The sequence below is a fragment of the Chiloscyllium plagiosum genome, unplaced genomic scaffold (assembly GCF_037043375.1).
Source record: "Chiloscyllium plagiosum isolate Xiang-an unplaced genomic scaffold, Cpla_swu_hap1 HiC_scaffold_12, whole genome shotgun sequence".
Taxonomy (NCBI): Eukaryota; Metazoa; Chordata; class Chondrichthyes; order Orectolobiformes; family Hemiscylliidae; genus Chiloscyllium; species Chiloscyllium plagiosum.
This window is the reverse complement of record NW_028270150.1, coordinates 87,746,020-87,758,052: the sequence shown is the minus strand read 5'-3', so window position 1 is coordinate 87,758,052 and position 12,033 is coordinate 87,746,020. Positions and strand designations below refer to the sequence as shown.

Below are 12,033 nucleotides of genomic sequence, written 5' to 3'. Positions count from 1 at the left end.
AGATCCTAATGCGGAGAGGTCCACCAAAGTTTACTGGATCGTTACCGATGGCCTCAGCTGCTACAAGGCAATTTATAATGAGAAAAAGAAAAGCTTTTTTCAAGCCACGCTTGATGTTTACTTTAAGAAATTGACTTCAGCACCAGGCCCATCCTCTCCAACACCACACCCATCATCCAATTAATAAAGTCATCTTAATTGTTAATTGTAATTCCAGCATGGAGAACACCAATTGGAATGAAGGTCAGTGTTAACCTTTCAACATTATCTTTTCTTTTCTATCTAAACAGTTTAAGAAATTTTTAAAAATGTTTTAGGTAAAAAATATACCACATACTAAGTCAAACATTTGACTAATTGACATTAGATGTGAACCATATGTAACTGTTCCAAATTACATATAAATTTGACTTACAAATAGCCTTAAGAACAGAACTCGCTCATAGACTGGGGACTTCCTTGGTCTTGGATAAATGACTTGGATAAAAGGGGTGACTGTATCATAGACAAATTTGTAGATACTACAAAAACAAATATGAAAGATAAGTTTTTTGGGGGGCACAAAGAGTCTGCAAAGGTACATACATAGCTAAGTGAGTGGACAAAATTAGTCAGGTGGGAGGCGTGAAGTTTTCCACTTTGGTAGGCAAATACAAAGCCAAATCTTATTTAGAAAGAAGTAAATTGCAAGATGCCACAGTGTAAAGGGCAAGGAATTCTCCTGCTGAATACCACCCACTGCCTCCTTCAGCTGATGAATCAGGACCCCTTCAGTTTGAACAGCAACTGGAAGAAGCACTGGAAATGGCAATTGCACAGAATTTACTCTGGTTGGTGATTTCAAATTCCATCACCATGAATGGCTGAACAGCACCATTCTTCACATTGAGGATACTATCTTGCATTGGAAATGTAGTTGTGCTAAATGAGATAGATCTCAAAATGATCTGGCATTGCAAAATTTGGTATCTATGAGGTTGTCAGAAGCAGCAAAATTGAATTGAACCACAATCTGTAACCTTATGGCTTGACATATCCCCCACTGTACCATCACCATCAAGTTGGAGTTTCAATCCTAGTTCAAGACACATCTGGAACAGAATCAGGCATATCTAAAAATGAGGTGTCAACCTGGTAAAGCTACAATACACCACTTATATGCTATTGATTTTATAGTGTCTCTCCATTTCCTTCCTACTAAAATGAAACACTTGTTTATTTCTCTGGATGGAACTTCACCTTTCCCCTGTTTATCCATTCCATTAACCTGCCTACATCCTTTTGAACTTACAAATAATCTTCCTCAAAGTTCACAATGCTTCTATGTTTCATGTCAACTGCAAATTTTGAAATTGTGCCCTGTAGATCCAGGTCCCAACACTCACACTCCAGTACAGTTCACCATTCCCAAAAAATGCCCATTAACCATTGCTGCCTGTTTCTTGCCAGTCAACTTGTTTTTGCTATTGGTCCTTTACTCCTTGAGTTTACAGGTCTGTAATGATTGCATTTTGTATGTATATTTAGCACAAACTTACCAACTGATTAATCAAGCATAAGAAACACTGAAACTCTGTAATATTAAAGGACTGTGGGAAATCCTTGAAGACTTTGATTTCTGAGAGGTCAGTCTAGATGCCTGATGCATTAGCATTACCGAAAAAGTTGGTACACACAATTATGAGCACATTGTGGTAAGGCCTGCAGGATGCAAGTATTGCAACTCTGCTCTGATCCAATATCATGCTCTAAAATGTTAGAAAGAGGCATGTCCATGTGGCTTCAAGCCCTTCCAAATGATGGTATGTTGAAAACTCACAGGCAGTATGGCAGTTCCAAATGATGGAAGTAATAGCATCAAAGGATGTGGTAAATGTCAACAATAATTTGGGTTGGTCTACCAATGGTAACTGCCAGAATCTGTTGTTTGCATTCAGGCTGTTAAAAATCCAACTCCTTGCTAGTTTTGTTAGGCTTTCATCCAAAATGGACCTTCAATTTCTCAGCCTTGTTCAACTGCATAAGGTCCACTATGACGTGAAGTGAACTATGGAGTTACTGCACAGAAACCATGTCTAAGCACCAATGAATGGGTTGTGTTAGTAGTGATATTACTGCCCAGTGTAGCATAGTTTCAATTTCTGGTCTAAATTTTACAAAAGCAAATGAGGAACCTTTTTTGGAATGAACAAACATAATGGTTTGGCATCTGGTCTTGATGTAATCTGGGTAGTCATTTGCAGCTCCACAGATTTTTAATTAGTTTGGAAATTTTAATCCGAGTTTCTCCCATTTGACCTGGCTGTTTAGCTCTTGGACAGGTTCCAAATGTGAGCATGCTGTCCAGTTTCATAATGTGCAGTACTGATCTTGAGTATCAGAAGAGATTCTGTAACGTTTTTTCATTACATTGAAAAATAGCAGTCAACTGCCCCTTCACCTAAACCCTCAGCTGAATGCTCCAGGACCATGCAGTCTTAAAGTTGATCACAGGAGAAAATCAGGTTTCAGTCACTGTATCATGTCAGAAAGACATGCTCCATATGAAATTTGAGGCAATTCGTCATAAAGATCCTGCTTGGATTTTGCAGCTTCGCCTAAGAAAGGCACTTCATGTTTCATCTGCATTCTCTGTTTTCAGGGCACTGATTAACCTAACTGATCGTCATTTAAATTTTTGAATGAGTATTAGATGTTTCCTGGTGCAGCATACTGTTTTAAAATGCCCCTGCCTCTTGCAAGAGGCAATGTGCATTAAAGACTAGGCAAGCTTGGGTATTGCATTTGCCTGCCACACTGCAGACATGATAGACAGGCAGGAGGCAGGGAGAATGCAGCAAGCCAGGCAGCATCAGGAGATGGAGAAGTTGATGTTTCAAGGGTAACTACACCTGAAACATCGGCTTCTCCACCTTCTGATGCTGCCTGGCTTGCTGTGTTCTTCCAGCTTCCTGCCCATGTATTTTGGATTCCAGATTCTGCAGTTTTTTTGTCTCTAACACTGCAGACATGAGGCAATGGTGGTAGCTATGCCTTCTGCCTTCTTGCTGTGAAATGTCGCAAGTACTCTGGGGCACTCCCACCTCCGCATCTAGCTAACACCTGGTATGTGTAAGGAATCAAAATTAGCCAATAATTAAAAACAGCTCAAAAATGATCCTTCTGATATTTAAAAAAGAAAGGAATTAACAAACTAAGTATTGGTCTAATTGAAAATGATTCTGGGGAATTAATATTCAAAGATCAAAAGATGCAGATGAATTAAATAAGTCATTTTGTTGTACTTCATTAAAAGGGATACAAGTAACATCCTGGAAATAGCTGAAAATCAGGAACTGAAGGAAGGCAGGAACTCCAGAAAATTACAATTACCATGGACACAACACTGAATAAATTGTCAGAACTGCAAGTTGACATGTCTTTAGGTCTGGTAACATCAAATTATCAAAACGCTTTGCACTCAGTGACATTTCCTTTAGATTAGAAAATAGCCAATGTAACATCTTTGTTCAAAAAAGAAAGCAAAACACAGAAAATTACAGATCAATTTGCTTAACTACAGTCATAGGAAAATGCCAGAAGTTATTATTAAAGACATTTATAACATTTAAATAGGTTCAATGTGATTAGGTTGATTTTGTTAAAGGGAAATCTTGTTGAACTAACTTACTGAAGTTCTTTGAAGTAACTTGTGCTGTGGTTAACAGAGAACGACTGGGTATGTTGTACTCAGATTTCCAGATGACTTTTGATACATCAAAGGTTATTGTGGAAAATAAAAGCTTGTAGTGTAGGGATATCATTGGTAATGGATAGAAGGTTGGTTAGCTAACAAGAATCTAGAGAGTAGGAATAAATGAATCTTTTTCAGAATATCTCAAGTGGTGCACCATAGGGACCTGAGGCCTCAACTCTTTGCAATTTGTATAAATGATTTGGATGAAGGGACCAAAGATATGGTAAATAAATTTGCTGATGACACAAAGATAGGAAGGAAATGAATTATAGGGCAGCACAGTGGCTCAGTGGTTAGCACTGCAACCTCACAGCGCCGGGTTCAATTCCAGCCTTGGGCGATTGTCTGTGTGGAGTTTGCACATTCTCCCATGTCTGCGTGGGTTTCCGCTGGGTGCTCCAGTTTGCTCCCACAATCCAATGATGTGCAAGAAAGGTGAATTGGCCATGCTAAATTGCATGTAGTGTTAGGTTCATTAGTCAGAGGGAAATTGGTCTGGGTGGATGACTCTTCAGAGGGTCAGTGTGGACCTTTTGGGCCAAATGGCCTGTTTCCACACTGTAGGGAACCTAATCATGAAGAGAGCATAAGGAGCCTACAAAGGGATACAGATCAGTTAAACAAGTGGGAAAGTGTGAATCTGTCTATTTGAGCAGACAGACTAAGAATAAGTATATTATCTAAATAGTGAGAGATGCAGAGCTGTGAGATGAAGAGAGATCAAGGTGTCACTGTGAATTAATTACAGAAGGTTAGTATGCAGGTACACCAGTAATCAAGAAAGCTAATAGAATGTTATATTTTATTGTGGAGAAATTGAGCAGGGAGGTTATGCTTCAGTTATATTACATTACCCAGGGAGTGGTGAGCCTGTGGAAATCTCTGCTGCAGAAAGCAGTTGAGGTCAAAACATTGAGTGTTTTTGAGAAGATGTTAGATATAATCTTGATTTCTTGATTGTCAAGGGGATTAAGGGTTACAGGGAGAAAGTGGGTGAATGGGGTTGAGAAACCTATCAGCCATGATTGAATGGCACAGCAGTCTCAATGGGCTGAATGGCATAAATTCTGCTTCTATATCTTATTGTCTCAGGTCATGGCTCAGCTTCCAGCATGAACTGTGGGACTGATGCGCACTCTGCTTTACAGAAACCTGGCTCAACCCATCCACTTACGACTGAGCACTTCAGGCTGATGGTTTTTCTATCCATCGTTTGGACTGTACACTGTCCTCAGGTAAGACAATGGGTGGAGGGGTTTGCTTTTTAATCAAAAACTTGTGGTGCATGGACATTGCAACCCTGGGCAGCCATTGCTCCCTAAACCTTAAATTCCTCACCATCAAATGCTGCCCCTTCTATCTACCACGGGAACTTACCACTGCTATTCTAACTGCCGTGTACATACTGCTACAAGCAAAGGTTGAGGGAAGTTCTGGATGTGCTGTACTCCACCACCAACACCCTGGAGACAGAACAGCCCGAGGCCCTGTTTATTATAACTGGTGACTTCAAAATGGCCAATCTAAGGAATGTGTTGCCCAAGTACCACCAGAACATTTCCTGCCCCACCAGGGGCCCAAACATTTTAGACCACTGCTACACCACTATGAAGGATGCCTACCGCGCCATCCCCCGCCCTCAATTCGGAACTCTGACCTCAATGCCGTGTTTCTTCTCCCAACTTACAGGCAAAGGCTCAAGCAGGAGAGACCCTCACAGATACAGGTCCAGTGCTGTTGGAGGAGGCAGAAGATCAACTCCGGTGCTGTCTGGAATCGGTTGATTGGGCCTTGTTCAAACAGGAGAAAGTGAGGACTGCAGATGCTGGAGATCAGAGCTGAAAATGTGTTGCTGGAAAAGCGTAGCTGATAAAGTCTGTGATGGTGTTGGCATACTCGTCCAAGGTACCTGCGGACTGTTTGAACAAGACTGAAAATGTGTTGCTGGAAAAGCGGAGCAGGTCAGGCAGCATCCAAGGAGCAGGAGAATCGACGTTTCGGGCATGAGCCCTTCTTCAGGAATGAGGAAAGTGTGTCCAGCAGGCTAAGATAAAAGGTAGTGAGGAGGGACTTGGGGGAGGGGCGTTGGAAATGCGATAGGTGGAAGGAGGTCAAGGTGAGGGTGAAAGGCCGGAGTGGGGGTGGGGGCGGAGAAGTCAGGAAGAAGATTGCAGGTTAGGAAGGCGGTGCTGAGTTTGAGGGATTTGACTGAGACAAGATGGGGGGAGGGGAAATGAGAAACTGGAGAAATCTGAGTTCATCCCTTGTGGTTGGAGGGTTCCTAGCCGGAAGATGAGGCGTTCTTCCTCCAACCGTTGTGTTGCTATGGTCTGGCAATGGAGGAGTCCAAGGACCTGCATGTCCTTGGTGGAGTGGGAGGGGGAGTTGAAGTGTTGAGCCACAGGGTGGTTGGGTTGGTTGGTCTGGGTGTCCCAGAGGTGTTCTCTGAAACGTTCCGCAAGTAGGCGGCCTGTCTCCCCAATATAGAGGAGGCCACATCGGGTGCAGCGGATGCAATAAATGACGTGTGTGGAGGTGCAGGTGGATTTGTGGTGGATATGGAGGGATCCCTTGGGACCTTGGAGGGAAGTAAGGGGGGAGGTGTGGGCGCAAGTTTTGCATTTCTTGCGGTTGCAGGGGAAGATGCCGGGAGTGGAGGTTGGGTTGGTGGGGGGTGTGGACCTGACGAGGGAGTCACGGAGGGAGTGGTCTTTTCGGAACGCTGATAGGGGAGGGGAGGGAAATATATCCCTGGTGGTGGGGTCCGTTTGGAGGTGGCGGAAATGACGACGGATGATACGATGTATATGGAGGTTGGTGGGATGGTAGGTGAGGACCAGTGGGGTTCTGTCCTGGTGGTGGTTGGAGGGGCAAGGCTCAAGGGTGGAGGAGCGGAAAGTGGAGGAGATGCGGTGGAGGGCATTGTCGATCACATCTGGGGGGAAATTGCGGTCTTTGAAGAAGGAGGCCATCTGGGTTGTACGGTATTGGAACTGGTCCTCCTGGGAGCAGATGCGGCGGAGACGAAGGAATTGGGAATATGGGAGGGCGTTTTTACAGGGGGCAGGGTGGGAGGAGGTGTAGTCTAGTTAGCTGTGGGAGTCAGTCGGTGTATAGTACATGTCTGTGTTGATTCGGTCGCCCGAGATAGAAATGGAAAGGTCTAGGAAGGGGAGGGAGGAGTCTGAGACGGTCCAGGTGAATTTGAGGTCGGGTGGAAGGTGTTGGTAAAGTGGATAAACTGTTCAACCTCCTTGTGGGAGCACGAGGCAGCGCCGATACAGTCATCCATGTAGCGGAGGAAAAGGTGGGGGGTGGTGCCAGTGTAGCTGCGGAAGATGGACTGTTCCACATATCCTATGAAGAGGCAGGCAAAGCTGGGGCCCATGCAGGTGCCCATGGCTACTCCTTTAGTTTGGAGGAAGTGGGAGGATTGGAAAGAGAAGTTGTTCAGTGTGAGGACCAGTTCAGTCAGTCGAAGGAGGGTGTCAGTGGAAGGGTACTGGTTGGTACGGCGGGAAAGGAAGAAGCGGAGGGCTTTGAGTCCTTCGTGATGGGGGATGGAGGTGTACAGGGACTGGATGTCTATGGTGAAGATAAGGCGTTGGGGACTGGGGAAGCGAAAATCATGGAGGAGGTGGAGGGCGTGGGTGGTGTCCCGAACGTAGGTGGGGAGTTCTTGGACTAAGGGGGACAGGACCGTGTCGAGGTATGCAGAGATGAGTTCGGTGGGGCAGGAGCAGGCTGTGACAATGAGTCTGCCGGGGCAGTCAGTTTTGTGGATTTTGGGCAGGAGGTAGAAACGGGCGGTGCGGGGTTGTGGGACTATGAGGTTGGAGGCGGTGAATGGAAGATCCCCTGAGGTGCTGAGGTTATGGATGGTCTGGAAGATGATGGTTTGGTGGGAGGTGGGGTCATGATCAAGGGGGCAGTAGGAGTAGGTGTCCGCGAGCTGGCGTTTAGCCTCAGCGATGTAAAGGTCAACCTTTACACCGCTGAGGCTAACGCCAGCTCGCGGACACCTCCCACTATCAATATCCTGGGAGTGACCTGAAGTTCAACTGGATTCAGGAAAGCTGTGGTGAGTAATTCACCTCCTGATTCCCCAAAACATGTCCACCATCTACAAGACACAAGTCAGGAGTGTGTTGGAATACTAGGTACAACTCCAATAACACTCAAGAAGCTTGATACCACCCAGGACAAAGCAGCCCCCAATTGTCACCATAAGCAACTACTCCCTCCTTCAGTAGCAGTATATACTATTTACAAGATGCACTGCAGAAATTCATCAAATATCCTTAGCCATCACCTTCTAAACCTACAGCCACTTCCATCTAGAAGAACAAGGGCAGCAGATACTTGGAAATACCACACCTGTAAATTCTCCTCCAAGCCACTCATCATTCTGACTTTAAAATATATTGCCACTCCTTCAGTGTCTTTGGGTCAAAATCCTGGAATTCCCTCCCAAATGGCATTGTGGGTCTACCTACAGCACGTGGACTGCAGCAGTTCAAGAAGGCAGCTCACCATCATCTTCTTAAGGGGAACTAGGGACAGGCAATAAAAGGTGGCCAACAAGGAATGCCTACGTCCCTTAAGTGAATAAATGAAGAGCCTTCCTTCAGAGCCTGAAGTATAAATGGAAGAATTTATTGAATTCTTCATATTCAGTGGTTTCTCCATTAACCACTGGACTTCTTAAACTACGGTCAATGCAGCAACTGCAGGAGTACACTGACTTAAACTTTGCATGTTTTTTAGAAAGTCTGGAGGCGAGGCAGTCCTGGTTGAAATGGTGTTGCGATTTGATCCAACGCAAAGCTTCATCAGGGCCTCTCTCGTGGTCATGGGACAGAATAAGGGTTTCTCTATCCCTCTATGTGTGTTCAACAGTTGTGAGACTCTTTCAGCAAGTTGTCAAGTGATGTATTACTGCAGGCAGTTCCTGAGTATGTTCTTTGTTTCTTTGGTTTACTGCTTGTCACAGCATTGGCTGGGAACTTTACAATATCACCTTTTGCGATATCAGGATTGATGTTTGGGAGCTCTTGAAAAAAAAGTCTGCAGCCATTTTAGTGAAAATGTGCACTATGTATAGGAATGGCGTCTCTAGACCTTCTACATGCAGGTCACAGTTCCATGTAATCTGAAATCACTGATGATGTTCTAGCTATTAGCACATAACTATTAAGCCCATGTGCGACACATTCCAGTATTTTAAAAAGGTGCAGTGGTTATGATTTTCCAAAATTCTCGATTGTAAACAAGATTGTAGGGATTATTAATTAGAAAATACATGCTGCAAGAAAGGAGAGAAAGGGAAAGCAGGGAACTACAGGACAGTTAGTCAAGTATCAGCATAAGTAAAATATTGGAATTAAGTAAGAATCAACAATGCACTTGGAAAATGATAGTATGATCAGACAAAAGGAATATGCTGTTTGACAAAATTATTACAGTTCTTCAAGTTGTATCTTGTACGGTGATAATAGGAAATTAGAATATGTCAGATTTGGATTTCTAAAAGGCATTTGATAAGGTGTTGTACAAAGGCTAATATCCATATTAGGGACTCATGGACTAAGGGATAATAGCATGGATAGAGGATTGGGTAATGAACAAAACACGGAGTTTGTTCAAAATGGAGTATTTTGAAATTGGCAGGCTGTAACTTATGGACTGCGTAAATATCAGCTCTGGGGTCTTAGCTATTTACAATAGTTTGTTCAATATATCATATCAATTGCTTGACACTATAATCTTCTGCTATAAATTCTGTATCTTATGATCCTGCCCCACTAGCTACCTGATGAAGGAGCAGCTCTCTGAAAGCTAGTACCTCCAAAAAACCTGTTTGACGATAAGCTGGTGTTGTGTGATTCTTAACTTTGTCCACCCCCATCGAACACTGGCACCTCCTCATCATTTACAATCTATACTAAGTATACATAGAAAGAAACAAGGCGCAATGTAACTAAATTTGCTGAGGATAGAAAGCTAATGGCAATGGAAGAAAGGGGGATACAAAGCAGCTGCAAAGAGACGTAGACATTTTAAATGTGGCAGATGAACAATAATGTGTGAAATGTGAACTTATTCGCTCTTTTAGTAAGAATAGGAAAGTAATTACTTTGTAAAGGTGTGAAACTTGCAAATGTTGATGATCAGATGAGTTTGGGTTTATCCGTATAAGGAAAATAAAACTTAGTGTTTACATATAGCAAGCAATTAAGAAGTCCTTTATTGTATAAGAATTGGAGTATAAGTCAAGTCTTGCTGCAGTTGTAGAAGGTTATGGCTACACCTGGAGACAACATCTCGATGATTGTACACAGCTTGGGTCTCCATATTTAAGTAAGAATGTACAGGTACTTGCATTGCGGGCAATGTGGTAAACCTTCATCAGTTTGGTACTTGTGATAAGAGGGTTGTCCTTTGATGACAGTCTGAGTAAATTGGCCCATATTATGTGGAGCTTAGAATAAGAGGTGATCATATTGAAACATGTACAGTTCTGAAGAAGCTTGGTGGGATGAACACCGTGAAGTTGTTTCTCCTAATTGGGAAAATTAGAACTCAAGTGCAATCTCAGAATAAGGTGCCAATCAGTTAGGACTGTGCTGAGGAGACATTTCTTCATTCACAAGATTGTGAACCTTTGTAAATCTCTGCCCAGAGAGTTGTGGATACGCCATGGTTGAAATATTTCTGTCAAGATAGATCAATTATTTTTCTCACAGGGAATCAAGGAATGTATGGATCAGATAGGAAAGCAGATAGGATATGATAATATTGACTGGCAGAATAGAATTGATGGAATCTATGATCTGCCCCTTCTCCTTTTTCTTACATTCATATTGTCCATTATAAATGAATTGAATGAGTTTAATTAGGTTTATTGTCACATGTACTCAGATGATTACAGTGAAAAGTTTTCAGGTCGCCACTTATGATGCCATCTTAGATATAAAGGTGCCTAGGAACAGATTCTTCAGTCCAAGTTCTTAAGAAAAAAACAAGAAATAGAGAAATAATAAGTTCAGAATGATGGTCCTTCCAAACCAGTCCACACTGGCACCTAGCCTCCAGTATGCACTGGGTTTCACCTCAAGGTTCACGAGACTGGAGACTGCTCTGGAATCACCTTGGGATGGCAAGACCATGCTGAGGCATGCCAGATCAAAAGACTGCCATGGGCTGCTGAAAGACCACCACGCTGGGCAGATAGACCACTATACTGGGCCAAAAGAGTGCCACACTAGACTGCTGAGACACCGCCATGCCGGGCTGAGAGGACACCATGTTGGGTCAAGAGGTTGCAACACCAGGCTGAGAGGAAGCTATGACAGGCAGAGGAGCTGCCAAGTTGACATACCAGGCTGAGAAGACACCTTGCCCAGGAGTTCAAGGTGGGAGTCGATAGCCGGGTGTTTGAAGCTGAGAGTCTGAGGTTAGGTGTTCGAGGCCGAGAGTCCAAGGCTAAGTGTCCGAGGCCGAGAGTTCAAGCCCACACTGAGGCAGGCAGGGAGCCCAAGGCTGAGAAGAAAGAGGAAGAAAAAACACAGAAGAGAAAATAAAGAGAAGAAACAAAAAAGAAACAGACGGACAGGATCAGTTCCTAATGAAGCACCCTATTCAGCTGCCAATTTGAATTGTTGTAGTCCTAAAATATTTCCTTGCCTAACCCAGTACAAAGTCGATAGTATTTCTTCACCAAGGCCACTGTAGATCTAAATGTAGTTCTTCATATATCTGAATATAAAGTCGAATGCATCTGTGAACTTAACACCAAATTTGTGGTATTTAGTATCAGTTTCTTGTAAAATCTAAGGGCCACAAACCTTCCCATGGTAACCTCGATGTCAGTAATGTCCTAGCTGTCCAGTTCAAAGGTGGCTGAATTCGGTAGTTTCACCTGAATTAGGTACTACATCCTTGTATTAACTTCACCTCCATTGCTGAAGTTAGCAAACACCAATGTTACAAACCTAGTTCTAGGCTCAATAACACCTCAAATTTGTATTCCCTTTTGTGTTTTTATCTTTCTCTTTCTTCTCCACTGAGGGTGGCTGATGCAGGTACTGAATTTCATTGTTAGCACCTTTACAAAACAAAAAGAGAATTCTACAGTCGAGATTGTGGTGCTGGAAAAGCACAGCAGGTCACAGCATCCGAAGAGCAGGCGAATCGACATTTTGGGCAAGAGTCCTTATCAGGGATGTTTCCTCATATGCTGCCTGACCTGCTGTGCTTTTCCAGCATCACACTCTCAACTCTGATCTCCAGCATCT

General features: G+C 43.4%; 1 long non-coding RNA gene across 1 annotated transcript; it reads left to right on the top strand.

The window, feature by feature from the left end:
- Window positions 1-205: 205 nt before the first annotated feature.
- Window positions 206-5,443, top strand: LOC148148562 (uncharacterized). The gene is made up of 3 exons (XR_015758765.1): window positions 206-243; window positions 4,829-4,971; window positions 5,426-5,443. It is a non-coding gene; the product is annotated as an uncharacterized LOC148148562 (long non-coding RNA).
- Window positions 5,444-12,033: the final 6,590 nt, after the last annotated feature.